This window comes from Pristiophorus japonicus, chromosome 12 (genome assembly GCF_044704955.1).
Source record: "Pristiophorus japonicus isolate sPriJap1 chromosome 12, sPriJap1.hap1, whole genome shotgun sequence".
In the NCBI taxonomy this organism is placed as follows: domain Eukaryota; kingdom Metazoa; phylum Chordata; class Chondrichthyes; family Pristiophoridae; genus Pristiophorus; species Pristiophorus japonicus.
Genome location: NC_091988.1, coordinates 90749796 through 90775870, shown reverse-complemented (window position 1 = coordinate 90775870; position 26075 = coordinate 90749796). Strand labels below are relative to the sequence as shown.

Genomic DNA, 26075 nt, shown 5'->3' with positions numbered 1-26075 from the left:
TTACTGAAACTCTGCTGCGATGTGGCACCATAAGGGAGCTGTGGCACTGAGCCAGGTGGACACGGAAGATCCCAGGTTCGATACCAGGTCCGTGTAAATGCCGCTCACCTATCACCCCTGCGCTTGCTGACCTATATTGGCTCCCAGTCCCTGAACTCCTCAATTTTTAAATTCTCATCTTGCTCAAGTACCTCCAATGGCCTTGTCCTGCTTATCTCTATAATCTCCTCCAGCTCTATAGCTCTCCCAAAATTCTGCATTCTTTTAATTCTGCCATCTTGTGCATCCCCACTCTCTTCATCCCACCATTGGCGGCCGTGCCTTCAGTCGCCTAGGCCCGGAGAGCTGGAATTCACCCCATAAACTCCTCTGCCTTTCCTTCCTCTTTTAAGATGCTCTTTAAAACCCACCTCTCCGACCAAGCTTTTGGTCCTGTCCTAATGTTCCCTTTGGCTTGGTGTCAATCTTCGTCTGATTATGCTCCTCTGAAGCACCTTTAGGATATTTTGTTACATTAAAGGCGCTCTATAAATGCACTGTGCTGTTGTGTTGAATTGTCTGATCTCAGCCAGGGGAGTGGGGGCGGGGGTGCTTAGTTACACGTTTACTCAGTGCCGTTGTTAAGGAAGGAAGTAAACAAAAATGAGCCAGGATTTTCGATGCTACCAGGACACCTGCTCCAAAATATCGGCTGAGGACAGGAGTGGGCTCGGCTCCAGTGCAGCCTCCAGCCCAAGAAACGGCCAATGCTCACTGACCAGGCTCACCCACACAAAGGCCACGACTGAAGAATGGGAGCATTGCCATAACCTGTGGAACAGCACCCCTGGAGAGATCATTCTGGAGGGGATGGGATTGAGTGTGGTTCTATAAATGAACAACATTCAATTAAACAGAAAAATAGGAACACAGAAATTGCAAGATGAAAAAAAGACCAAGGTCCATCTCGTTCGCCTTCAGCTATCCCGGTAGTCACGTGATACAATGATAATGGAGTGGCTGACTAATCAGAACAATCAGTCTCTATCGATATTGTAAAACAGACAAACACGAGGTGTGGAAAATGCCACAGGTGGAGAGCTTTAGGAACCATATGCCGAAAGTCACCAGTTCCTCCCAAGCATACTAACCTACCACATGTCGAAAGGGCATATTAATCCCCCCCAAAAAAACAGGTGGGTTTGAATTGGGTGGGATGTTAAAATGTTAAAAATCTCAAACCCAACCCACCTCGAACCCGCCCACTTCCAGTGTTAACTGAGGCTAGGGGCGGGGCGGGAAGGAGAGGGCATCCAACCCACTCCCAGGAGCCGGGTGGCTCAGTTAAATATTTTAATGAAGCCGCATGCCTCACATTTCTTTCTCCATTTTAGGTTTAATCCTGGTTGAGAAACCTGGCAACTAAAAGGGAGGCGAAGACTCAACAGGCAAGTGCCTTTCCAGCACTGCTTGTGAGCCAGGAGCAGGAGTGCTTCCCCCCGGGCCCCCAGGCTTACTTGTAAACCACTCCCCTGATCGGTCGACTCCCAACACCCCCCCACCCCCTCCAATGTCCCGCCTGTCGCCCCACACCCCGCGCTGCCCCACTCCACCCAGCCTCCGATCTTCTCGCACCCCCCACCTCACCTCCAACCCGCTCCCCCTCCCCCCCACCCCCAGCCTCCGATCTCCCCTCACCCCCGATCGCTTTCCTCCCCCCCCACCCCACTCCTCCAAGTTCCCAGGTCTTTCCATCCACTCCACTCCACGGCCTGGTGCCAAAGGCCTACCCAACCGACAGCCAGTCAGCCTCTCAATCTGGAGAGATGCGGCCGGGAAATATAGACCAAAAAAAATGTTAATCAGGCCCTGCTGTGAAATTCAGCAGGACCCGAGAGACCCAAACACAAAACAGCCCCTCTCTCTCCCCTGCAAATATTGGGCCAGTCATGTCTCAAAATACATTGGTATTTTCAGTGGGCTGTATAACCAGAATGAGCGAGCGAGCTGTGAAGTCTCTCAGCCAGAGTTGACGTTGTGACCTCTTGTAGTTGGAGATGTGGCTCACCGGATGTCTTTAGGTTTTCATTCTCCTCTGCGGAGCCTGGTGATGGGAACAGGCCGCTCAGCAACCTAGGGGAACGCTTTCACACTGATCATTCCTTCAACATCACACACGGGGCATCTTGGGGGGGGCTACCATCCAGTTTTGAACCAGACAACTTGTATTTATATAGCGCCTTTAATGTAGTAAAACATCCCAAGGAACTTCACAGCAGTGTTACACGACAAAACAAATAAATTTGACACCGAAGCACATAAGAAGAAATTACAGCAGATGACCGACCAAAAGCTTGGTCAAAGGGGTATGTTTTAAGGAGCATCTTAAAAGGAGGAAAGGTTTAGGGAGGGAGTTACAGAGCTTAGGGCCCAGGCAGCTGAAGGCACGGCCATCGATGGTTGAGCAATTATAATCAGGGATACTCAGGAGAGCAGAATTCGAGGAGTGCAGACTTCTGGGAGTGATGGGTTGTGAGGCTGGAGGAGATTACAGAGATATGGTGCGGTGAGGCCGTGGAAGGATTTGAAAATAAGGATGAGAATTTTGATATCGAGTCATTGCTTAACCGGGAGCCGATGCAGTTTCCTGGGACGGGGAACCGGGTCACTTTGAAAGATGAAAATCAATAGAGACAGGAAAAGGTGCAGATTTCAACTGCTGGATTAAAAATAAATCTTTTGCATTTGAGCTTCAGTCTTGCACGAGCAGAATGACTAAATGTACCCCCACTGCCGGCAGCAGGGTACGTTACGCTTGGCTGCAACCCAGTGGCGAGCTCCCAACCAGAGCACCTGCATAGGGCTGACTGGGCTGACAACCTTTAAGGAAAGGATGACTGTACACAGTGAGAAATGCTTGCTGCACACTGAGGCATTTATAAGCTCACCACCAGACTGTAATATTATCCGACACACACATTCGCAAAAATATTTCCCCTTCACACACACAAAGGCTTCATTGGGAGTCGAGAGAGGCTGGGATCGCAGCCAATCCCCAGCGCACGGAATGGAACTTCTCACTTGCAGAGCGATCGGGGAAAGTTACATCACTGAGATACAATGTCAGCCGCACAGCCTCCTACTGTACACTGACCCCCCTCGGGCCTGCCTCGCCGGCTCACCGAGATAATCTTTTTCAATGCCACCTCACCGCAAAGTCCATTAGAAAGGGCACAGCTCCACCGGCTCCAATCTTTGATCCTCCCCTCTCCCCCAAACACCGCCCCAAATACCTCTCCACACGGCTCCCTCAGTGGAATTAAAAGATCCCAAGGCATTATTTCAAACAAGAGCAGGGGAGCTCTCCCCCGTGTCCTGGCCAATACTTATCCCTCAACCAACATCAATAACGTAGATTATCTGGTCCTTATCCCACTGATATTTGTGGGAGCTTGCTGTGCGCGTATTGGCTGCCGCGTTTCCTACATTACAACAGTGACTGCACTCCAAAAGTATTTCACTGGCTGTAAAGCGCTTTGGGACATCCCAAGGTCATGAACAAAGTGATATAAATGCTAGTTCTTTTCTGACTGCCTGCTAAAACAGGTTTTGTGTGTAACAGGATATTTAAAAGCTGTTTTGACCGCTCTTGCACTGACTGTTGAAACAATCTGCTAAAAATACCAAACACCAACAGGAAGGAAGGATGGCTCAGAACTACTTTAATCATCCACCTACATCGATCTGGGCTGTCCACCTACGCGACTGATCAGGTGGAGCTCGCTCGTGGCTAACCACCGAGTCCCGTGCTGACCTGCACCATTTACATCGACTGTCTCACGGTACAATGTTTCCCATCTGTCCATTCACTCGCTCCATCACTGAGCAGAATGTGCTCCTGGCCAACTGTACGAGCTCTCCTGCTTATTATTCCACTTCATTTTTTTCTATTTATATTCCTCCTCCTCCACACCCGCCCCCCTCAACAGGCTTACTCTATAGATCTCCCACTCACCTTCCCCGCCAGTTCCCGACTACATTTACCTCGAAACCGCACAACCCTGTGCTCCCACCCGCCAAACGTCCCACAGGTTGGATGGTTCTTCATGTCGTTTCTCGCCCCTCGTTGCTGCAGCTCGTCCATCAGTTGACAAGTTGTCATGCATCTGTTCACATGGCCTGCTACACCTCACAGATCTGTACTGCTTTAAAAGACTCAAATTGATGGTAGCCCAGGGAACAAAAAAATGGCAGACCAATTGAACAAATACTTTGGTTCTGTCTTCACTAAGGAAGACACAAATAACCTTCCGGAAATACTAGGGGACCGAGGTTCTAGCGAGTAGGAGGAACTGAAGGAAATCCTTATTAGTCAGGAAATGGTGTTAGGGAAATTGATGGGACTAAAGGCCGATAAATCCCCAGGGCGTGATAGTCTGCATCCCAGAGTACTTAAGGAAGTGGCCCTAGAAATAGTGGATGCATTGGTGGTCATTTTCCAACATTCTATAGACTCTGGATCAGTTCCTATGGACTGGAGGGTAGCTAATGTAACACCACTTTTTAAAAAAGGAGGGAGAGAAAACAGGGAATTATAGACCGGTTAGCCTGACATTGGTGGTGGGGAAAATGTTGGAATCAATTATTAAAGATGTAATAGCAGCGCATTTTGAAAGCTGTGACAGAATCGGTCCAAGTCAGCATGGATTTATGAAAGGGAAATCATGCTTGATGAATCTTCTAGAATTTTTTTGAGGATGTAACTAGTAGAGTGGACAAGGGGGAGCCAGTGGATGTGGTGTATTTAGACTTTCAAAAGGCTTTTGACAAGGTCCCACACAAGAGATTAGTGTGCAAAATTAAAGCACATGGTATTGGGGATAATGTACTGATGTGGATAGAGAACTGGTTGGCAGACAGGAAGCAAAGAGCAAGAATAAACAGGTCCTTTTCAGGCGGTTAAGAAAGCAAATGGCATGTTGGCCTTCATAGCGAGGGGATTTGAGTACAGGGGCAGGGAGGTGTTAGTACAGTTGTACAGGGCCCAGGTGAGGCCACACCTGGAATATTGTGTACAGTTTTGGTCTCCTAACTTGAGGAAGGACATTCTTGCTATTGAGGGAGTGCAGCGAAGGTTCACCAGACTGATTCCAGGGATGGCGGGACTGACATATCAAGAAAGACTGGATCAACTGGGCTTGTATTCACTGGAGTTCAGATGAATGAGAGGGGATCTCATAGAATCGTTTAAAATTCTGACGGGTTTAGACAGGTTAGAGGCAGGAAGAATGTTCCCAATGTTGGGGAAGTCCAGAACCAGGGGTCACAGTCTAAGGATAAGGGGTAAGCCATTTAGGACCGAGATGAGGAGTAACTTCTTCACTCAGAGTTGTGAACCTGTGGAATTCTCTACCACAGAAAGTTGTTGAGGCCAGTTCGTTAGATATATTCAAAAGGGAGTTAGATGTAGCCCTTACAGCTAAAGGGATCAAGGGGAATGGAGAGAAAGCAGGAAGGGGGTACTAAGGTGAATGATCAGCCATGGTCATATTGAATGGTGGTGCAGGCTCGAATGGCCTATTCCTGCACCTATTTTCTATGTTTTTATGTCTCAGCATCACACAGCTGCGGCAGGCAGGGGGGGAGAAACTAACATTGGGTCTCCCTCCCTGAACTGTGAATCCCAAATGCTCAATTACTCTAGAGACTGAACACAAGGACCCGAGTGAACGACACCAATTTTCTCCCTCGGAGAATACTGTGAAGAGGCATGAGAGCAGCAACCCATACGTAACGGAGGGAATGGCGATGTACACTGTAGGGAATAGGAGGGACACCCGGTAGTGAATAGATAGAGGAAACTGAACTGGAGTATCACAGATTTATAGAATAATGTCATTCGGCTCATCGATTGAGTACTCGGTACAAATCCAGTTAAGAGGCTTCAGGTGTGTTATCAACTACCAGAATAAAGTTTGCTCATCAGCCGCTGGGCTACTGCCAGCTAACCATTGCCAGACACTGAGCCAACACCCTACTCCAGGACTTTATATGACATCCATAATTTATTTCTTTAGTTTGTGTTAATTTAACAATTTGTTGTTGGCTTATATGTGGAGCAAGGGACCCCCTGGAGGCTACAAACTAATCAAGGGAATCTTGTCGCTGATATAGAGAGTGACAGATGCTGTCAGATCCAGTGGTCTGCAAAAAACTGATTAGACTCGTCTAGTCCATCATTATCCCTGCAGTCTGACTAGCACGGGAGGTGTAGGGAGAGTCACATAGGGTCATGTGTATGCTCTATCACGTTGCTTTAGGATCACATGATTTCTGAGTCTGTACACAATAAGAACTCTGGAAGATTGCAACTGAAATTCTCCCCACATCCCACTGGCGAGCAGACTCTCAACCAGCCACGTGTCAAAAGCAATAGTTCCTCTAATTTATTTTTGTATGTTGTACCTTTAAACACAAGAACATAAGGACATAAGAAATAGGAGAAGGAGTAGGCCATTTGGCCCCTCAAGCCTGCTCAGCCATTCAATATCATATCTGATCTGATCTTGGCCTCAACTCCACTTCCCTGCCCGCTCCCCATAGCCCTTGACTCCCTTATCATTCAAACATCTGTCCCGCTCCACCTTAAATATATTCAATGACCTAGCCTCCACCACTCTCTGGGGCAGAGAATTCCAAAGATTCACGACCTCAGAAGAAATTCCTCATTTCCGTTTTAAATGGGTGACCCCTTAGTCTGAAACTATGCCCCCTAATTTGCTGCGCTGGAGGGATGTGGGGAAAAGGCGAGTGTATGGAGTTAGGTCACAGATCAGCCATGATCTCACTGAATGGCAGAATGGGCTCGAGGGGCAGAATGGCCTACTCCTGTTCCGATGCAACAGCTCGAGAGTGGCCTGCATAGTACCTTCGCGATTGCTGCACAGTATCTTAGAGGGAATATTGGTCGAAGGGTAGAACCCAACACATGGCATGGGAATCTTGTACCCTCCTGTTGCCTTTCTCGCGGGCTGTGCTTAGAAAGAAAGAAAGAACTTGCATTTATTTGCCATCTTTCATGGCCTCAGGACATCCCAAAGTGCTTTACAGCCAACAAAGTACTTCTGAAGTGTAATTACTGCTGCAAATTCAATCCAGCCAATTACCACCCCATCAGTCTACTCTCAATCATCAGTAAAGTGATGGAAGGTATCATCAATAGTGCTATCAAGCAGCACTTACTCATTAATAACCTGCGCACCGCTCAGTTTGGGTTCCACCAGGATCACTCGGCTCCAGACCTCATTACAGCCTTGGGTCCAAACATGGATGAAAAAAAGCTCAATTCCAGAAGTGAGGAGAGAGTGACTGCCCTCGACATCAAGGCAGCATTTGACCGGGTGTGGCATCAAGGAGTCCTAGTAAAATTGGGGATCAGTGGAAAACTCTGCCCTGGTTGGAGTTATACCTAGCACAAAGGAAGATGGGTGTTCGAGGTTAATCATCGCAGTCCCAGAGATAACAGAGCTAGGGAGGGGCAAGATCATGGAGGGATTTGTAAACAATGATGAGAATTCTGAAATCAAGACGTTGCTTAACCGGGAGACAATATAGGTCAGTGAGCACAGGGGTGATGGGTGATCGGGACTAGGTGCGAGTTAGGACACGGGCTCCCAAGTTTTGGATGACCTCAAGTTTACGTAGTGTAAAATGTGGGAGGCCAGCCAGGAGTGCGTTGGAGTAAAGTCTTGAGGTAACAAAGGTTTGGATAAGGGCATCAGCAGCAGAAAAGCTGAGACAGGGGCGGCGGCGGGCAAAGTTACGGAGGCGGTTTTAGTTATGCCATGTAGTGCTCGGAAGCTCATTTCGAGGTCAAATATGATGCTTAGGTTGCGAACAGTCTGGTTTAAGCCTCAGATAGATGCTAGGGAGAGGGATGGAGTCAATGGCTGGGGAACGCAGTTTCTGCGGGGGACCAAAGACAATGGCTTCAGTCTTCCCGATATTTAATTGGTGAAAATTTCTGCTCATTCAGTACTGGATGTCGGACAATTTAGAGACCAAGGAGGGATCGAGAGAAGTAGTAGAGAGGTAGTGCTAGGTGTCGTCAGCGTACATGTGGAAACTGACTCCGTGTTTTTGGATGATATCGCCAAGGGGCAGCATATAGTTGAGAAATGAGCAGGTCAGAGGTGGGATATTCTGCGACGAGTGTCTTACCTCCTGACTCCTTAAAGCCTTCCTACCACCTACAAGGCACAAGTCACGATGTGATGGAATACTCTCCACTTTACTGGATGAGAGCAGCTTCAACGCTCAAGAAGCTCGACAAAGCAGCCCGCTTGATCGTCCATCACCCATCACCTTAAACATTCACTCGCTCCACCACCGGTGCACTGTGGCTGCAGTGTGCACCATCTACAAGATACACTGCAGTAACTCGCCAAGGCTTCTTCGGCAGCACCTCCCAAACCCGCAACTAGAAGGACAAGGACAACAGGCACATAGGAGCACCACCACCACCTTCTCTAGGACAATTAGGGATGGGCAAACTGACTTCAGATATCTATTAATTTATTTATTTGTTCCTGCAATATGGACAAGGCAATATTTATCACCTCCTCCCTATTTCTCCCAAGGCCATTTAGATTTAACCCTATCGTGAGGTTACTGGAGTTTAGGTTCCCTTGTGTATAGGAATTTGAGGGTGATCTGATCGAGGTGGTTAAATTGTTAAAGGTTTGGATAGGGTAGATACGGAGAAATTATATCCTCTGGTGAGGGAATCAAGAACGTGGGGAGATTAAAATTAGAGCTAGGACATTTAGGAAGGAAATTGGGAAGTATTTTTTCCACACAAAGGGTAGAATTTTCAAATTCCCTCCCCCAAAAGGGACGTGGAGCTAAGGCGAGTAAATGCATGTGAGATACAGGTCAGCAAGGATCTAACTGAATGGCAGAACAGGCTCAAGAGACTGAATGGCCCACTTCTGTTCCTCTGTTACTGGAGTCCAGGCCACACCAGGTAGAAACGGCTGAAGGACGTGAATGAATCTGTTGTTTTTTTTTAAAATACAGCTTTTATGTTCCTAATTTCTGGTGCTAACCCACAAATTAATAGATTTATTTAATTAAATTTTACAACTTGAAATGGCGGGATTTGAACTCACAACCGTTGCCACTTGCCGGTCCAGTGCCATGACCACGAGGCTACCGTAACCTTCCACATGGGGAGCGGGAGTAATCCCAGGACATTTTCGGCAGGGCGGGAGTTCTGCCTGCATCAAAGGCTCACCTCCGACCCTGGCTGATTTCATAGGCCGAGGGTCATTGGCGTTTTTCCAGTGGGCTCCTGCGGGATTCCTCCTCCCTCCCACCCCCCCCAAACAAGGAGCCCGCCCAGGGGATTGGGGGTAAAATCTCCCACAGCCGAGCTCTGATGTGTGTCGAGGCCGGTGGAAGTGTCTGGTAAAACTTACAAAAAACAAAAGCATTCAATATCACAAGCCGGGGAGTTTAATCCAGCCACATACGGTCAATTCAAGTCGCGGCAGGCTCTTTAAAAATGAACCCCCTCCACCTCCGGATGCCAGGAACACGTGGGTGACAAGGCCGTGCAATCAGAGGTGTGCCCATTGTTATCGATGTCCATCCGTACTTACCCCTTCCGCAGGAGCGCTGGGAGAGGAACCGCAGTCCGGTGAAGTTATGCCGGAGAGTTGGTGGGACTCCTGCGGGAAATTTCCATCCGCGTTTTACAGAAGGAAGCTTTCGCTCCTCACCTTCCCAGGAGAAAATGTCCCAAACTACATTGAACCGGTTGCCAGGCAGACTCCAACCCCCAACATGTAAATGGAGACACCGCCCTCTGGTGGAGATGCTGGTTAACTATTGAAAAATACAACATTTATGCATGAGGAGATATTTTTTTAATTAGTTCTGGGGATGTGGGCATTGCCAGCAAGGCTAGCATTTATTGCCCATCCCTAGTTGCCCTGGAAAAGGTGGTGGCGAGCCTTCTTGAACCGCTGCAGTCCGTGTGGTGAAGGCATTCCCACAGTGCTGTTAGGGAGGGAGTTCCAGGATTTTGACCCAGCGACGATGAAGGAACGGCGATATATGTCCAAGTCAGGATGATGTGTGACTTGGAGGGGAGGGTGGAGGCCGAGGTGGTCAAATAAGAACATGGGCAACAGCCAAAAAAAGGCCACTCAGCTCACAGCCCACATTTCAGGATCTTAGCTGGTCAGTCAGTCATTGAAACATACAAGATTCTGAGGGGGATTGACAGGGTAGATGCTGAGAGGTCATTTTCCCTGGCTCGAGCGTCTAGAACTCGGGGTCATAGTTCAGGATAAGGGGTCGGCCATTTAAGACTGAGATGAGGAGGAATTTCTTCGCTCAGAGGGTTGTGAATCTTCGGAGCTCATTACCCCAAGGGCTGAGGCGTGGGCATTGAGTATATTCAAGACTGAGACAGATATTTTTTGGACTCTAGGGAAATCAAGGGATATGGAGATCAGGCGGGAAAGTGGAGTTGAGGTCGAAGATCAGCCATGATCTTACTGAATGGCGGAGCAGGTTCGAGGGGCCGTATGGCTGACTCCTGCTCCTAATTCTTACGTTCTTATTCTTTCCAACCCCAAACCCTTTTTTGGCTGAATAAAACACAAGGGTGCTGCAGTCAGGGCTGTGCATTAGTAACCTGGCCCACACAGCTTGTGCACGTGGGGCAGTCTGAAATGTGAGGAGGGAGCCTCAGAGTATTGTTGGAAATCAGCCCAAAGAATAGAGTCAGGCTGCAGGGAGAAAGAACAGGATATAATTGCTCAGAAATCATTGTAAAGGTTGGCCGGGGAAAGGTGAAAGGGGCCGTGTGATGCGGGTAAACAAGACACAGGGTCCTTCTTTTTGTTTGGCAAGATGGAACCACCTCAATGTCCTTTGGATCACCAAGGTCATTTGGGGGTGGGGAGGGGGGCTTAATGTGTTTTCCATTGAAATGCTGCAGACTGTTTCATGGCCATTATCTATCTACAGGACTCTGGAGTCTGGAGAAAATATATCTGTTTTTTGTGGGATGTGGGCATCACTGGCAAGGCCAGCATTTATTGCCCATCCCTCTTTGTCCTCGAGAAGGTGGTGGTGAGCCGCCTTCTTGAACTGCTGCAGTCCGTGTGGTGACACTTCTTGGTAGCGGTTTGGTACAACCGAATGACTTGCCCGGCCATTTCAGGAGAGTAGTTATGACATCGCTGTGGATCTGGAGTCACTTATAGGCCAGACCAGGCAAGGACAATAGATTTCCTACCCTGAAGGACATTAGTGAACCGGATGAGTTTTTACAACAATCCGGTAGTTTCATGGTCACCATTACTAATACTTGCTTTTTATTACAGATTTATTTAATGAACTGAATGTAAATTCCCCGTGGTGGGATTTGAACTCGTGTCCAGCCCTCTGAATTACTAGTCTAGAAACATAGCCACTATGCTACCAATCCAGATATTTCAGGACTATTTAATTAAAATAGAGTTGGGGTTTCGGGAAACATGTTGCTGTCTCCGAGGTTTCACTGCCACCTTCACAGCCCTCCTCAACACCCAGCTCTTGACACGTCACCTAACTCTCAGTAACTGGAGACCTACACGCCCAGCTGGAATATGTCAGAGGGGGCGTGTCAGGGCAGAGGGGCACAACCTTCATTCTTTCCAATAATCTGAAACCCCCCCCAGGAGGCAAAAAACCCCCCCAAAATGTCGATAATGTTTGGGCAGCCGGCAGCCTTTCTTTGGTTGCTGGTGTCGGACCTCTGGCGTCCAGCTCCCAGTTCTCATGAGCTACACACCAGAAGCACCGGAAGAAAATGATTTACTCCTAATATGGGATCTAAACAGCAACTTGGAAGAAACCCAATGCTGGAGTGTAAATGGGGCTGGAGAAGACTGAACTGTCGGGTTCTCTATTTCCCTGTGACATCATCGCCGTGTCCACTGCTCTCTACAGTACAGAACTGTTTGAAGTTTCTATCACAAGCTGGGGCTTTGTGGTTCGATGAAGCGATCTTTTGGTGTCAGCCATGGCTTAGTGGATAGCACTCTCGCCTCCCAGTCAGAAGGTTGCTAGTTCAAGCTCCGCTCCAGAGACTGGATTACATAGTCTAAGCCGACACCCCAGTGCAGTACTGATGGAGTTGATGCTGCCTTTTGGATGATAAGTTAAACCGAGGCTCCGTCTGCCCTCTCAGGTGGCTATAATTATTCAAAGAGCAGGTGGCCATAACTATTGTTCCTGATGTCCTGGACAGTATTTATCCCTCAACCAACATCTAAAAACTGGTCATTTATCTCATTGCTATTTGTGGGCAAATTGACTGCTGCATTTCCCTATATTACAACCTCAAAAGGCCTTGATTGGCTGTAAAGCGCTTTTGGGAGGTCCTGAGGTTATCAAAGGCGCTATATAAATGCAAATCTGTTCTTTTTAAAATTCTGCCAGCTACTTTTCTGCATGCAAGCACAGTCACCACTGCCTCACAACATTAACCCGATGTGCACTGTGGTACGGCATTTCTAGGGGGCCCGACAGCAGTGTGAGACAGCGGAAAACCGCGGGTGTTATTTTCCCAATGGGACGGAGGGTTATTAACATGGAAAGAGCTCTGTACTCGGAGGGCAAGGGGACTCTGTCCTGCAGTAATATAAAAGCAGCCTTATGTTCTTGATGTATAGCCTGCTTCACTGGATACTGCTGCTCTGCAGACATGGAGTACAGTGTGGAGTAGCGAGGGTTAACTCCCTGACTGAATATGTTTACTACCTGATGCCTCCTCCTCCTCCTCCCACTGAAACCAAGAGCAGCCACCTCCTCACTGCTCTCTCAGTGAACGACCGGGTCACACGACAAGCCGGAAACACTCCAGCCACTGCTCTCATCCTTGCCTCGTACACAACCCGAGCAGCTCACGCGCTGGTACATCCCACCACATACTGCATGGCAAAGAAACCACACACCCAGCAGTCACAGGCCTGGACTCTCCTCAGGCTGCGCAGCTGAAGAACTCTACGTTCCTTTGTCGCCGGCCTCTTGTGCATTCCCCACTCCATTCGCCCCACCACTGGCAGCCGTGTGTTCAGCGGTCTAAGCCTGAAGCTCTGAATTCCATCCTTAAATACTGCTGCCTCTCCACCTCTCTTTAAAGACTCTCTTTAAAACCTTTTAGTCTTAATATCACCTTTCTGTTATGTATGCAAACCTCACCAATGTGTAAGACTTGCCACCAGGGGGCACACCTGTGGGAAACCCAAGGGTCACCTGTGCAAGCAGGTATAAAAGGTAATCTACCATGCTGCTTCCTCACTCTGGAGTTACATTAGAGAGACCAAGGTCACAATGGTTTGAGCTTACAACACAGTCTTGAGGAGTTATTCTGAACACAACACTTTCAGTGTCAAATTTTATATTACGCTTCTGTGAAGTGCCTTGGGTCATTTTACTACATTAAATGCGTTGTATAAATGCAAGTTGTTCAAAGGCATGATTGACCTCAGCCAGGCCCTGCTTTAGGCCAGACCCAGGCAGTTAACATCACACACACTATCTTTCACAACTCCTTACTTTTCACTTAATGGGCTGAGAATCTCTTGGAAACAAAGCAGGCCCCACCTTCTTATTCTTGTGTTTCAACAACAACAATTTGCATTGATATAGCACCTTTAACGTAGTAAAACATCCCAAGCTGTTCCACAGGAACATCAAACAGAATCTGACACCGACTCAATATTTTAGGACAGGTGACCAAAAGCTTGATCAGAGCGGTAGGTTTTAAGGAGTGACTTGCAGGAGGAGAGAGACGCGGAGAGGTTTAGGGAGGGAATTCCAGGGCTTAATGCCTAGGCCGTCAACGGTATAAAGTTTTGGTCGGATAACACTCCTGTGAAGAGCCTTGGGGCTTTGTTGCAGATAGTGAACGATGAGCAGATATCGGACTACATGGAACATTACAGCTGAACCTCATCCTATCCTCACTCGTCGCCCTGCACACACTTCAAGCAGAGTCATTTAATCGCAATCAGTTGAATGAGCCCCGACTGATCTTCTGCCTCCCTAACCCAGGGACATTTTAAAGCATCTTTACCACAACTGAGAGATCAGCTGTCAGCAGAGACCAGTCACTGAAACTGGGACCTTCCTGATTTCCATGGGTCAGTGCCAAACCATGTGACAGATTGTTCCAGGGCCGTTGAGGAGCCACCGTTAACCATTTTACTGAAAAGTTTTATTTTCTCTATTTGCGACTCTTACGACAGAAATTTATATAGCACTTTTAATGCAGAAATGCATTGCCAAAGTGCTTCACAGAGGTGTAATTAAATAAATGGACACCGAGTCAAAGCAGAGGAGAATAGGTAACAGTAGGTAACCAAAAGCTTAGTCAAAGATTTGGGTTTTAATGAGAGTCTTAGTGGGGGGTTGAGGGGGGGCAGAGGGCTAGGGAGAGAATTCCAGAGTGTGCAGCCTCGGCAGCTGAGATGAGATATTAAACCGAGGTCCCGTCTGCCCCCTCAGGTGGATGTTACACTATCTGCAGAAGGGTGGGGGAGTTCTCCCCGGTGTCCTGGTCAATATTTATCCCTCAACCAACATTCCCTAATACATATTATCTGATTATTCTCTCATTGCTGTTTGTGGAGGCGCAAATTGGCTGCCACACTTCCTACATTAAAACAGCAACCACACTTCAAAATGTACTTCATTGGCTGAAAAGCGCTTTGGGAATGCCCTGAGGTTGTGAAAGGCGCTATATAAATGTTAGTCTTTCTTTCTTTCTCGCACAGACAACTGCACTGTTCCTGGAACTGGAAACCTCAGTGAGAATTATACCACATAGGATAGAATATACGGATTTTAAAAAATAGCGAAAAGAGGAATTTCACCCGAACATGCTAACCAAATAGCATATCCGAGAAATTTTGCTGAGGTTTCTTCACTGTTGAGTAAATAACTGGAAATCTGCTGTGGTAGAGAGTTTAGTACAGAGGAAACAATCATACTCGAGAACCTCGCCCACTGAGTGTTGTGCAGCCTCTAAACTTTCTGTAGGATGCTGGCCTCTGACCTCACAACATTCAGACTCTTGTGTCTAGATGCTTCCTCTACCAGTGCAAACTGACTCTGCATCCTTCTTTCCCCTAATGCAATGCTGACGGAGTGGCATGTGTACAGTGGACAGTTTAAGTTGCAGCTGCAGCCTGCATGTGTCAGTACAGTGATGCACAGCCGCACACCATGTGACCACACATGGGAGACGTACAGCATTTCAATCAGAGACCCTATAGAGACCCTTACTGGCTCTTCCACAACACAGAGCAAAAACTACTGTTCTCAAAACCAGTTGCACTACTTTGCGGTTCCTGGAGGCTTCATCACATGACCTCCCACCACCCCGGCCCCACACTGCCGTCACTGGTCACCTGACATGTCCATCCCCACGCCGCCCGCCTTCCTGTGCCAATGCTTTGGCTTCAATTGGATGATTCTTGACCGTCAAACTTTTTTTTAAAAAAACCACTGCCAATATTTTTATAACTAACAAAAATATATACAGAAAATGTTAAAAACAGCATTTTGTTTTTAATGCCCCTATGATTTTTCTCCTGGATTATTTGCTGCAGTGTCCAGGAGATTAACCTTTAATTCCCAGCAACTCCAGGGCAATCCTGGCGGATTGGCAATCCTATACCATATAAATCCCACTCACCCATCACTCCCTGTGCTCGCTGATCTACATTGCTTAACCAGAAGCCAACGCCTCGATTTGAAAACTCTCATCCTGGTTTTCAAATCCCTCCATGGTCTCACCCCTCCCTATCCCTGTAATCTTCTCCAGCCCCACAACCCCCTCCCCCCCCCCACCCCCGAGATGTCTGCGCTCCTCTAATTCTGCCCTCGAGTATCTCTGATTATAATCACTCAACCACTGGTGGCCGTGCCTTGTGTTGCCTAGGCCCCAAGCTCTGGAACTCCCTGCCTAAACCTCTCTGCGGGCCCAAGTTTCCACAGGATAAAAAACGGGCGCCCCTCCGAGCTGGGCGCCCGTTTTTCGCACCTAAAACGGCGCCAGAAAAAAAACGCGCTATTCTTGAGCGCTTTGCAGCTCCTTGTCTGTTTGGCGCGGCGCCCAGGGGGGCGGAGCCTACACTCGCGCCGATTTTGTAAGTGGGAGGGGGCGGGTACTATTTAAATTAGTTTTTTCCTGCCGGCAACGCTGCGCGTGCGCGTTGGAGCATTCACGCATGCTCAGTGTGAGAAAAACATTGGCACTCGGCCATTTTTGTAGTTCTTTGCAGCTGTTTAATTTTTGAACATTTTTTAATAAAATCACATTGCCATCAGCACATCAGCACTGAGGCTACCCTTCTCACTGTCTCCTTCCCCTCCCTCCCCTCCACGGCAACAAGCCGCTGTCTCCTTCCCCTCCCTCCCCTCCGCGGCAACAAGCCGCTGTCTCCTTCCCCTCCCTCCCCTCTCTCCACGGCAACAAGCTGCTGTCTCCTTCCTCTCCCTCCCCTCCGCGGCAACAAACCGCTGTCTCCTTCCCCTCCCTCCCCTCTCTCCACGGCAACAAGCTGCTGTCTCCTTCCTCTCCCTCCCCTCCCCTGCGCGGCAACAAACGGCGGTTTCCTTCGAACGATGGCTGAAGCACTTTCACACAGGTAGGAAGATGGTTTATTTAATCTTTTCTTTGCTTATAAATGTTTATTCAGGTTGGATTTATTTGTATAATATTTGTAGAAGTATAAATAAGGATTTATTGTAGAATTTAATGAGTTCCCTTCCCCCCCCCCCCTCCCCCCCCAACCTCGTTCTGGACGCCTAATTTGTAACCTGCGCCTGATTTTTTAATGTGGAGAACAGGTTTTTTCAGTTCTACAAAAATCTTCACTTGCTCCATTCTACTTTAGTTTGGAGTACGTTTTCACTGTGGAAACTTTCAAATCAGGCGTCAGTGGCCGGACACGCCCCCTTTTGAAGAAAAAATTCTGTTCTAAAGTAGAACTGTTCTACCTGACTAGAACTGCAGAAAAAAAAATGTGGAGAATTGCGATTTCTAAAATAGTCCGTTCTCCATCAGTTGCTCCTAAAAAATCAGGCACAAATCATGTGGAAACTTGGGCCCTGCATCTCTACCTCTCTTTCCTCCTTCAAGTAGCTTCTATAAAACATACCTCTTTGACCAAGCTTTTGGTCACCTGCCCTGATTTCTAATTATGCAGCTCGGTGTCAAATTTTTTTAGCACATAATACTCCTGGGAAACGCCTTGGGACGTTTCACTACATTAAAGGCGCCTCTCAGACTGGCACGGTGATCCAGGTCATCACCATCTGGTGCCAAGTGCGAGGGTTCATTATTACAAGATGGAACTCCGAATGAGGGGCTTTTAGTGCGAGAGGAAACAGAAACCATTTGACCAAATGTGGGCAGGTGTCATGAAAACCTTGCTGTCTAGGATATTTATAGAAACATAGAAACATAGAAAATAGGTGCAGGAGCAGGCCATTCAGCCCTTCTAGCCTGCACCGCCATTCAATGAGTTCATGGCTGAACATGAAAGTTCAGTACCCCCTTCCTGCTTTCACGCCATACCCCTTGCTCCCCAGAGTAGTAAGGACTTCATCTAACTCCCTTTTGAATATATTTAGTGAATTGGCCTCAACTACTTTCTGTGGTAGAGAATTCCACAGGTTCACCACTCTCTGGGTGAAGAAGTTTCTCCTTATCTCGGTCCTAAATGGCTTACCCCTTATCCTTAGACTGTGACCCCTGGTTCTGGACTTCCCCAACATTGGGAACATTCTTCCTGCATCCAACCTGTCCAAACCCGTCAGAACTTTAAACGTTTCTATGAGGTCCCCTCTCACTCTTCTGAACTCCAGTGAATACAAGCCCAGTTGATCCAGTCTTTCTTGATAGGTCAGTCCCACCATCCCGGGAATCAGTCTGGTGAATCTTCGCTGCACTCCCTCAATAGCAAGAATGTCCTTCCTCAAGTTAGGAGACCAAAACTGTACACAATACTCCAGGTGTGGCCTCACCAAGGCCCTGTACAACTGTAGCAACACCTCCCTGCCCCTGTACTCAAATCCCCTCGCTATGAAGGCCAACATGCCATTTGCTTTCTTAACCGCCTGCTGTACCTGCATGCCAACCTTCAATGACTGATGTACCATGACACCCAGGTCTCGTTGCACCTTCCCTTTTCCTAATCTGTCACCATTCAGATAATAGTCTGTCTCTCTGTTTTTACCACCAAAGTGGATAACCTCACATTTATCCACATTATACTTCATCTGCCACGCATTTGCCCACTCACCTAACCTATCCAAGTCACTCTGCAGCCTCATAGCATCCTCCTCGCAGCTCACACTGCCACCCAACTTAGTGTCATCCGCAAATTTGGAGATACTACATTTAATCCCCTCATCTAAATCATTAATGTACAATGTAAACAGCTGGGGCCCCAGCACAGAACCCTGCGGTACCCCACTAGTCACCGCCTGCCATTCCGAAAAGTACCCATTTACTCCTACTCTTTGCTTCCTGTCTGACAACCAGTTCTCAATCCACGTCAGCACACTACCCCCAATCCCATGTGCTTTAACTTTGCACATTAATCTCCTGTGTGGGACCTTGTCGAAAGCCTTCTGAAAGTCCAAATATACCACATCAACTGGTACTCCTTTGTCCACTTTATTGGAAACATCCTCAAAAAATTCCAGAAAATTTGTCAAGCATGATCTCCCTTTCACAAATCCATGCTGACTTGGACCTATCATGTCACCATTTTCCAAATGCGCTGCTATGACATCCTTAATAATTGATTCCATCATTTTACCCACTACTGAGGTCAGGCTGACCGGTCTATAATTCCCTGCTTTCTCTCTCCCTCCTTTTTTAAAAAGTGGGGTTACATTGGCTACCCTCCACTCGATAGGAACTGATCCAGAGTCAATGGAATGTTGGAAAATGACTGTCAATGCATCCGCTATTTCCAAGGCCACCTCCTTAAGTACTCTGGGATGCAGTCCATCAGGCCCTGGGGATTTATCGGCCTTCAATCCCATCAATTTCCCCAACACAATTTCCCGACTAATAAAGATTTCCCTCAGTTCCTCCTCCTTACTAGACCCTCTGACCCCTTTTATATCCGGAAGGTTGTTTGTGTCCACCTTAGTGAATACTGAACCAAAGTACTTGTTCAATTGGTCTGCCATTTCTTTGTTCCCTGTTATGACTTCCCTTGATTCTGACTGCAGGGGACCTACGTTTGTCTTTACTAACCTTTTTCTCTTTACATACCTATAGAAACTTTTGCAATCCGCCTTAATGTTCCCTGCAAGCTTCTTCTCGTACTCCATTTTCCCTGCCCTAATCAAACCCTTTGTCCTCCTCTGCTGAGTTCTAAATTTCTCCCAGTCCCCAGGTTCGCTGCTATTTCTGGCCAATTTGTATGCCATTTCCTTGGCTTTAATACTATCCCTGATTTCCCTAGATAGCCACGGTTGAGCCACCTTCCCTTTTTTATTTTTACGCCAGACAGGAATGTACAATTGTTGTAATTCATCCATGCGGTCTCTAAATGTCTGCCATTGCCCATCCACAGTCAACCCCTTAAGTATCATTAGCCAATCTATCTTAGCCAATTCATGCCTCATACCTTCAAAGTTACCCTTCTTTAAGTTCTGGACCATGGTCTCTGAATTAACTGTTTCATTTTCCATCCTAATGCAGAATTCCACCATATTATGGTCACTCTTCCCCAAGGGGCCTCGCACAATGAGATTGCTAATTAATCCTCTCTCATTACACAACACCCAGTCTAAGATGGCCTCCCCCCTAGTTGGTTCCTCGACATATTGGTCTAGAAAACCATCCCTTATGCACTCCAGGAAATCCTCCTCCACCGTATTGCTTCCAGTTTGGCTAGCCCAATCTATGTGCATATTAAAGTCATCCATTATAACTGCTGCACCCTTATTGCATGCACTCCTAATTTCCTGTTTGATGATCCAAAATGTGTTCAGCTGGATAGTCAACTGAGGGAGAGAAAGGGGGGAGTGAAAGAAAATGAAAGGAGAAGGACCTCGAGGGGAGGAGCATTCTCTGTTAGTCAGGCCCCTTGTTTTTTGTTGGTGTTTGGTGGATTGCTGGATGTTACAGTTCTCAATATTAATACCACATTGAACTGAAAGAGGGAGGTTGGCGTTCCAGTCCATTGCTATTCCTGACGCAACAGAAAACCCATAAAATGTAATTAAAGGCAGACAAACAGCTTTACAATCGCTGGCGCCAATTCACTTTCTAGCACCACCATTTCTGTGCTGTTGGAAAGTTGAGGCAGGGTGAGAGGAAGGGTAAGAGAGAAGTGGGTGTACAACCTAACAGCAAATGGACACATATACTCAGTGAATACAGAATGTGCCAGTGAGAAAATGCTAACCATACAATTATCAGATGGAAACAAATTAGTCAACGTGTGGCTTATGTTTGGCTGCATGGTTGATGAGTAATGACCTTTTACCTCCATAAAAGGGAGGCAGCAGGTCAAGGGAGATCTCAGGCACCCATCGCATTGCCACACTTTGGGAGATGGAAGCCAAAGACAACCTTCTTTTGAAGGCCACCGGCAAGTTTTTGATTTTGGTCAGCTGGGTGCTTGACAAGCACCAAAAAAACCATCACCATATTTAAAAGTCTTCGAACCAAACTATTTGCAGAATTTCATGTTCACATCCTGATACGGAGGACAGCAGAAGCAACAATAACCCTTGTACTCCGTACATGCAAGAAATCTCAGAGCATTTTAAAATGAGACAAGAATAAAGGTGGGTGCTGGATTCGGGGAAAGGGAATGAGAATGGAGAGGTCAGGGTGGGGAACTGAAGACATACCATCGGAGAGGAGGGTTGTGAGGAGGCCTTTGAAAGCATGGAATGAGGTAGCAAGGTGTTAAGAAACAAACAAGCAGGGTTGCATCCCATTTTTAGGTGCAGATTGACAAAATCAAGGCTCAAGGATGCCAAGTATGGGCTTGTTTAACCAGTTAAACGGTGCAGCTCACCATAAAATATCACAGGTAAGCTTCCTGATGCTTGGTACAACTGGGACCTTGCTCTACTCATTAGGACATTGGTTTGGCAAGTTACTTGGAACCAAATGAGAAGGACCTCAGTTTCAGCAACAGGTTTATCTGTCCAGATTCTGTAGTGAGCCAGACTGGCTGGTCAATCATCAACAGTATCCTGGAATAATGTCTCGTTCAGGCATCACAGAGTCTACCACAGACAGTTGAATTGGTTCTGGACTTCTACTGACAAATGCGTCACCTTGGAGTGCGCCTGCAATTCCCAAAATCGTGTTGTCCTGGAGGGCAAAGCTCTGCACTGGGGTGGTGCATCGATAAAATTTACCCTGGTTAGTCTCTCCTCTACCCTTTGATGTATGTTGGAGCTGAATTACACACAGATTGTGGTGTATGAAATGATACAATGAACTCTGTACTGTGAGCCAGTGACCAGGTATAACCTGGTCAGTCTTTCATGGCATCCAGAAGTGAAGATACAAAGGTGAAGTTCAGGTTATATACTGGGCCCAGCAAGAATGTACCTATGACCCTAGGACCTTCAACGGTAGTGCCCTCTGGTGGTGGGTAGACCTTATGTACATACATTACATCATTTCCACCCAGTTCTTGGCACAAGTCCATATTACAAGTTCAGACGGTCCAGAGCCCTTTGCTCCCTGGTTGACCGTCTTAGTACAATCCCAGTGCTTTCCGAGTCTCTCACAACTTGGGGCTGGGCTTTGACCACAGTGGGTTCTTCTGATGGCTGGAAGTAAGTTGGTTGGTCGCCTAAGCTCGCGGTGTCTTCTTCCAACTGTTCCGGTTCGTCAATGTGTCTTCGCTTGATTTGATCAATGTGTTTCCTGCACATCTGCCCATTCTTGAGCTTAACCATATACACCCGGTTACCCTCCTTATCCATAACATTGCCCGGGAGCCACTTGGGCCCTTGACCATGGTTAATTACATACACTGGGTCATTTACAGATATGTCGCGTGACACTGCGGTGCGGTCGTGATACCACTGCTGGTGTTGCTGTCGGGTTTCGACATGGTCATTAAGGTCGGGATGGACTAGAGAGAGCCTGGTTTTGAGGCCTCTCTTCATCAATAGTTCCGCAGGCGGGACTCCTGTGAGCGTGTGTGGCCTTGTCCTGTAACTGAGCAGTATGCGTGACAAGCGTGTCTGCAAGGAACCGTGAGTTACGCGTTTCAGGCTCTGCTTGATGGTTTGAACTGCCTGCTACACTTGACCATTAGACGTGGGTTTGAACGGGGCTAACCTCACATGTTTTATGCCGTTGCGCTTCATGAACTCTTGAAACTCCAGGCTCGTGAAACACTGTCCGTTGTTGCTGACAACGATGTCTGGCAGACCATGTGTGGCAAACATGGCTCTCAGGTTCTCAATGGTGGCAGTGGAAGTGCTGGATGACATGATCACACATTCTATCCATTTGGAGTATGCATCCACCACCACAAAAAACATTTTACCGAGGAAAGGGCCCGCAAAGTCGATGTGGATTCTAGACCACGGTTTGGATGGCCATGACCACAGACTGAGCGGAGCTTCCTTTGGGGCATTGCTTAACTGCATGCAAGTGCTGCACTGATGTACGCATGACTCCAAGTCCGAATCAATGCCAGCCCACCAAACATGGGACCTGGCGATGGCCTTCATCATGACAATACCGGGATGTGTACTATGTAACTCCAGTACAAATCTCACCCTGCTTTACAACATGATTACCCCACAGTAAACAGTCCGACTGGATGGAAAGCTCATCTTTGCAATGGCTGTACGGTTTGGTTTCATCACCCATTTCCTTGGTGATGGTCGACCAGTCCCCGTTAAGGACACACGTTTTACAACCGATAAATAAGAACATAAGAATTAGGAACAGGAGTAGGCCATCTAGCCCCTCGAGCCTGCTCCGCCATTCAACAAGATCATGGCTGATCTGGTTCGGGACTCAGCTCCACATACATGTCCGCTGCCCATAACCCTTAATTCCCTTATTGGTTAAAAATCTATCTATCTGTGATTTGAATATATTCAATATGCTAGCCTCAACTGCTTCCTTGGGCAGAGAATTCCACAGATTCACAACCCTCTGGGAGAAGAAATTCCTTCTCAACTCGGTATTAAATTGGTTCCCCCGTATTTTGAGGCTGTGCCCCATAGTTCTAGCCTCCCCGACCAGTGGAAACAATCTCTCTGCCTCTATCTTGTCTATCCCTTTCATTATTTTAAATGTTTCTATAAGATCACCCCTCATCCTTCTGAACTCCAACGAGTAAAGACCCAGTCTACTCAATCTATCATCATAAGGTAACCCCCCCTCATCTGCGGAATCAGCCTAGTGAATCGTCTCTGTACCCCCTCCAAAGCTAGTATATCCTTCCTTAAGTAAGGTGACCAAAACTGCACGCAATACTCCAGGTGCGGCCTCACCAATACCCTGTACAGTTGCAGCAGGACCTCCCTGCTTTTGTACTCCATCCCTCTCGCAAAGGAAGGCCAACATTCCATTCGCCTTCCTGATAACCTGCTGCACCTGCAAACTAACTTTTTGGGATTCATGCACAAGGACCCCCAGGTTCCTCTGCACCGCAGCATGTTGTAATTTCTCCCCATTCAAATAATATTCCCTTTTACTGTTTTTTTTCCCCCAAGGTGGATGACCTCACATTTTCCGACATTGTATTCCATCTGCCAAACCTTAGCCCATTCGCTTAACCGATCTAAATCTATTTGCAGCCTCTCTCTGTCCTCTACACAACCCGCTTTCCCACTAATCTTTGTGTCATCTGCAAATTTTGTTACACTACACTGTCCCCTCTTCCAGGTCATCTATGTATATTGTAAACAATTGCGATCCCAGCACCGATCCCTGTGGCACACCACTAACCACCGATTTCCAACCCGAAAAGGACCCATTTATCCCGACTCTCCGCTTTCTGTTAGCCAGCCAATTCTCTATCCATGCTAATACATTTCCTGACTCCGCGTACCTTTATCTTCTGCAGTAACCTTTTGTGTAGCACCTTATCGAATGCCTTTTAGAAATCTAAATACACCATATCCATCGGTACACCTCTATCCACCATTCTCGTTATATCCTGAAAGAATTCCAGTAAATTAGTTAAACATGATTTCCCCTTCATGAATCTATGTTGCGTCTGCTTGACTGCACTATTCCTATCTAGATGTCCCGCTATTTCTTCCTTAATGATAGCTTCAAGCATTTTCCCCACTACAGATGTTAAACTAACCGGCCTATAGTTACCTGCCTTTTGTCTGCCCCCTTTTTTAAACAGAGGAGTTACATTAGCTGCTTTCCAATCCGCTGGTACCTCCCCAGAGTCCAGAGAATTTTGGTAGATTATAACGATTGCATCTGCTATAACTTCCGCCATCTCTTTTAATACCCTGGGATGCATTTCATCAGGACCAGGGTACTTGTCTACCTTGAGTCCCATTAGCCTGTCCAGCACTACCCCCCTAGTGATAGTGATTGTCTCAAGGTCCTCCCTTCCCACATTCCCGTGACCAGCAATTTTTGGCATGGTTTTTGTGTCTTCCACTGTGAAGACCAAAGCAAAATAATTGTTTAAGGTCTCAGCCATTTCCACACTTCCCATTATTAAATCCCCCTTCTCATCTTCTAAGGGACCAACATTTACTTTAGTCACTCTTTTCCGTTTTATACATCGGTAAAAGCTTTTACTATCTGTTTTTATGTTTTGCGCAAGTTTACTTTCATAATCTATCTTTCCTTTCTTTATTGCTTTCTTAGTCATTCTTTGCTGTCGTTTAAAATTTTCCCAATCTTCTAGTTTCCCACTAACCTAGGCCACCTTATACGCATTGGTTTTTAATTTGATACTCTCCTTTATTTCCTTGGTTATCCACGGCTGGTTATCCCTTCTCTTACCGCCCTTCTTTTTCAATGGAATATATATTTTTTGAGCAATATGAAAGAGCTCCTTAAAAGTCCTCCACTGTTCCTCAATTGTGCCACCGTTTAGTCTGTGTTCCCAGTCTACTTTAGCCAATTCTGCCCTCATCCCACTGTAGTCCCCTTTGTTTAAGCATAGTACGCTCGTTTGAGACACTACTTCCTCACCCTGAATCTGTATTACAAATTCAACCATACTGTGATCACTCATTCCGAGAGGATCTTTTACTAGATCGTTTATTATTCCTGTCTCATTACACAGGACCAGATCTAAGATAGCTTGCTCCCTTGTAGGTTCTGTAACATACTGCTCTAAGAAACAATCCCGTATGCATTCTATGAATTCCTCCTCAAGGCTACCCCGTGCAATTTGATTTGACCAATCGATATGTAGGTTAAAATCCCCCATTATTACTGCTGTTCCTTTTTCACATGTCTCCATTATTCCCTTGATTATTGTCCGCCCCACCGTGAAGTTATTATTTGGAGGCCTATAAACTACGCCCACCAGTGACCATTTTCCCCTTACTATCTCTAATCTCCACCCATAATGTTTCAACATTTTGTTCATTAGAGCCAATATCATCTCTCACAACTGCCCTGATATCATCCTTTATTAATAGAGCTACCCCACCTCCTTTCCCTTCTTGTCTATCTTTCCGAATTGTCAGATACCCCTGAATGTTTAATTCCCAGTCTTGGCCACCCTGCAACCACGTTTCAGTAATGGCCACCAAATCATACCCATTTGTAATGATTTGTGCCGTCAACTCATTTACTTTGTTTCGAATGCTGCGTGCTTTACGTAAAGTGTTTTAATACTAGTTTTTAAACCATGATTTTTAGTTTTGACCCCTCCTGCAGCCCCTTTATATTCATACATATTGTTCCTTCCTATCACCTTGTGATTTACACTTACCCCAGTGCTACTCTGCTCTGTTGCCTCCTGCCTTTTGCATTCTTTCTTGGAGTTCTGTTCATCTGAGCTCTCACCCACCCTAACTAGCTC

General features: G+C 47.0%; 1 protein-coding gene and 1 long non-coding RNA gene across 5 annotated transcripts in view; one reads left to right on the top strand and one right to left on the bottom strand.

Annotated features, from left to right (window-relative positions):
- rassf1 (Ras association domain family member 1) overlaps positions 1-26075 on the bottom strand; it is a 162649-nt gene that overhangs the window by 100726 nt on the left and 35848 nt on the right. The gene's annotated exons all lie outside the window — the stretch shown is intronic.
- LOC139277370 (uncharacterized) overlaps positions 16646-26075 on the top strand; it is a 130647-nt gene continuing 121217 nt past the window's right edge. Inside the window, exon 1 of the long non-coding RNA XR_011596074.1 lies at positions 16646-16694. This is a non-coding gene — a long non-coding RNA (uncharacterized lncRNA). The remainder of the gene's footprint in view (positions 16695-26075) is intronic.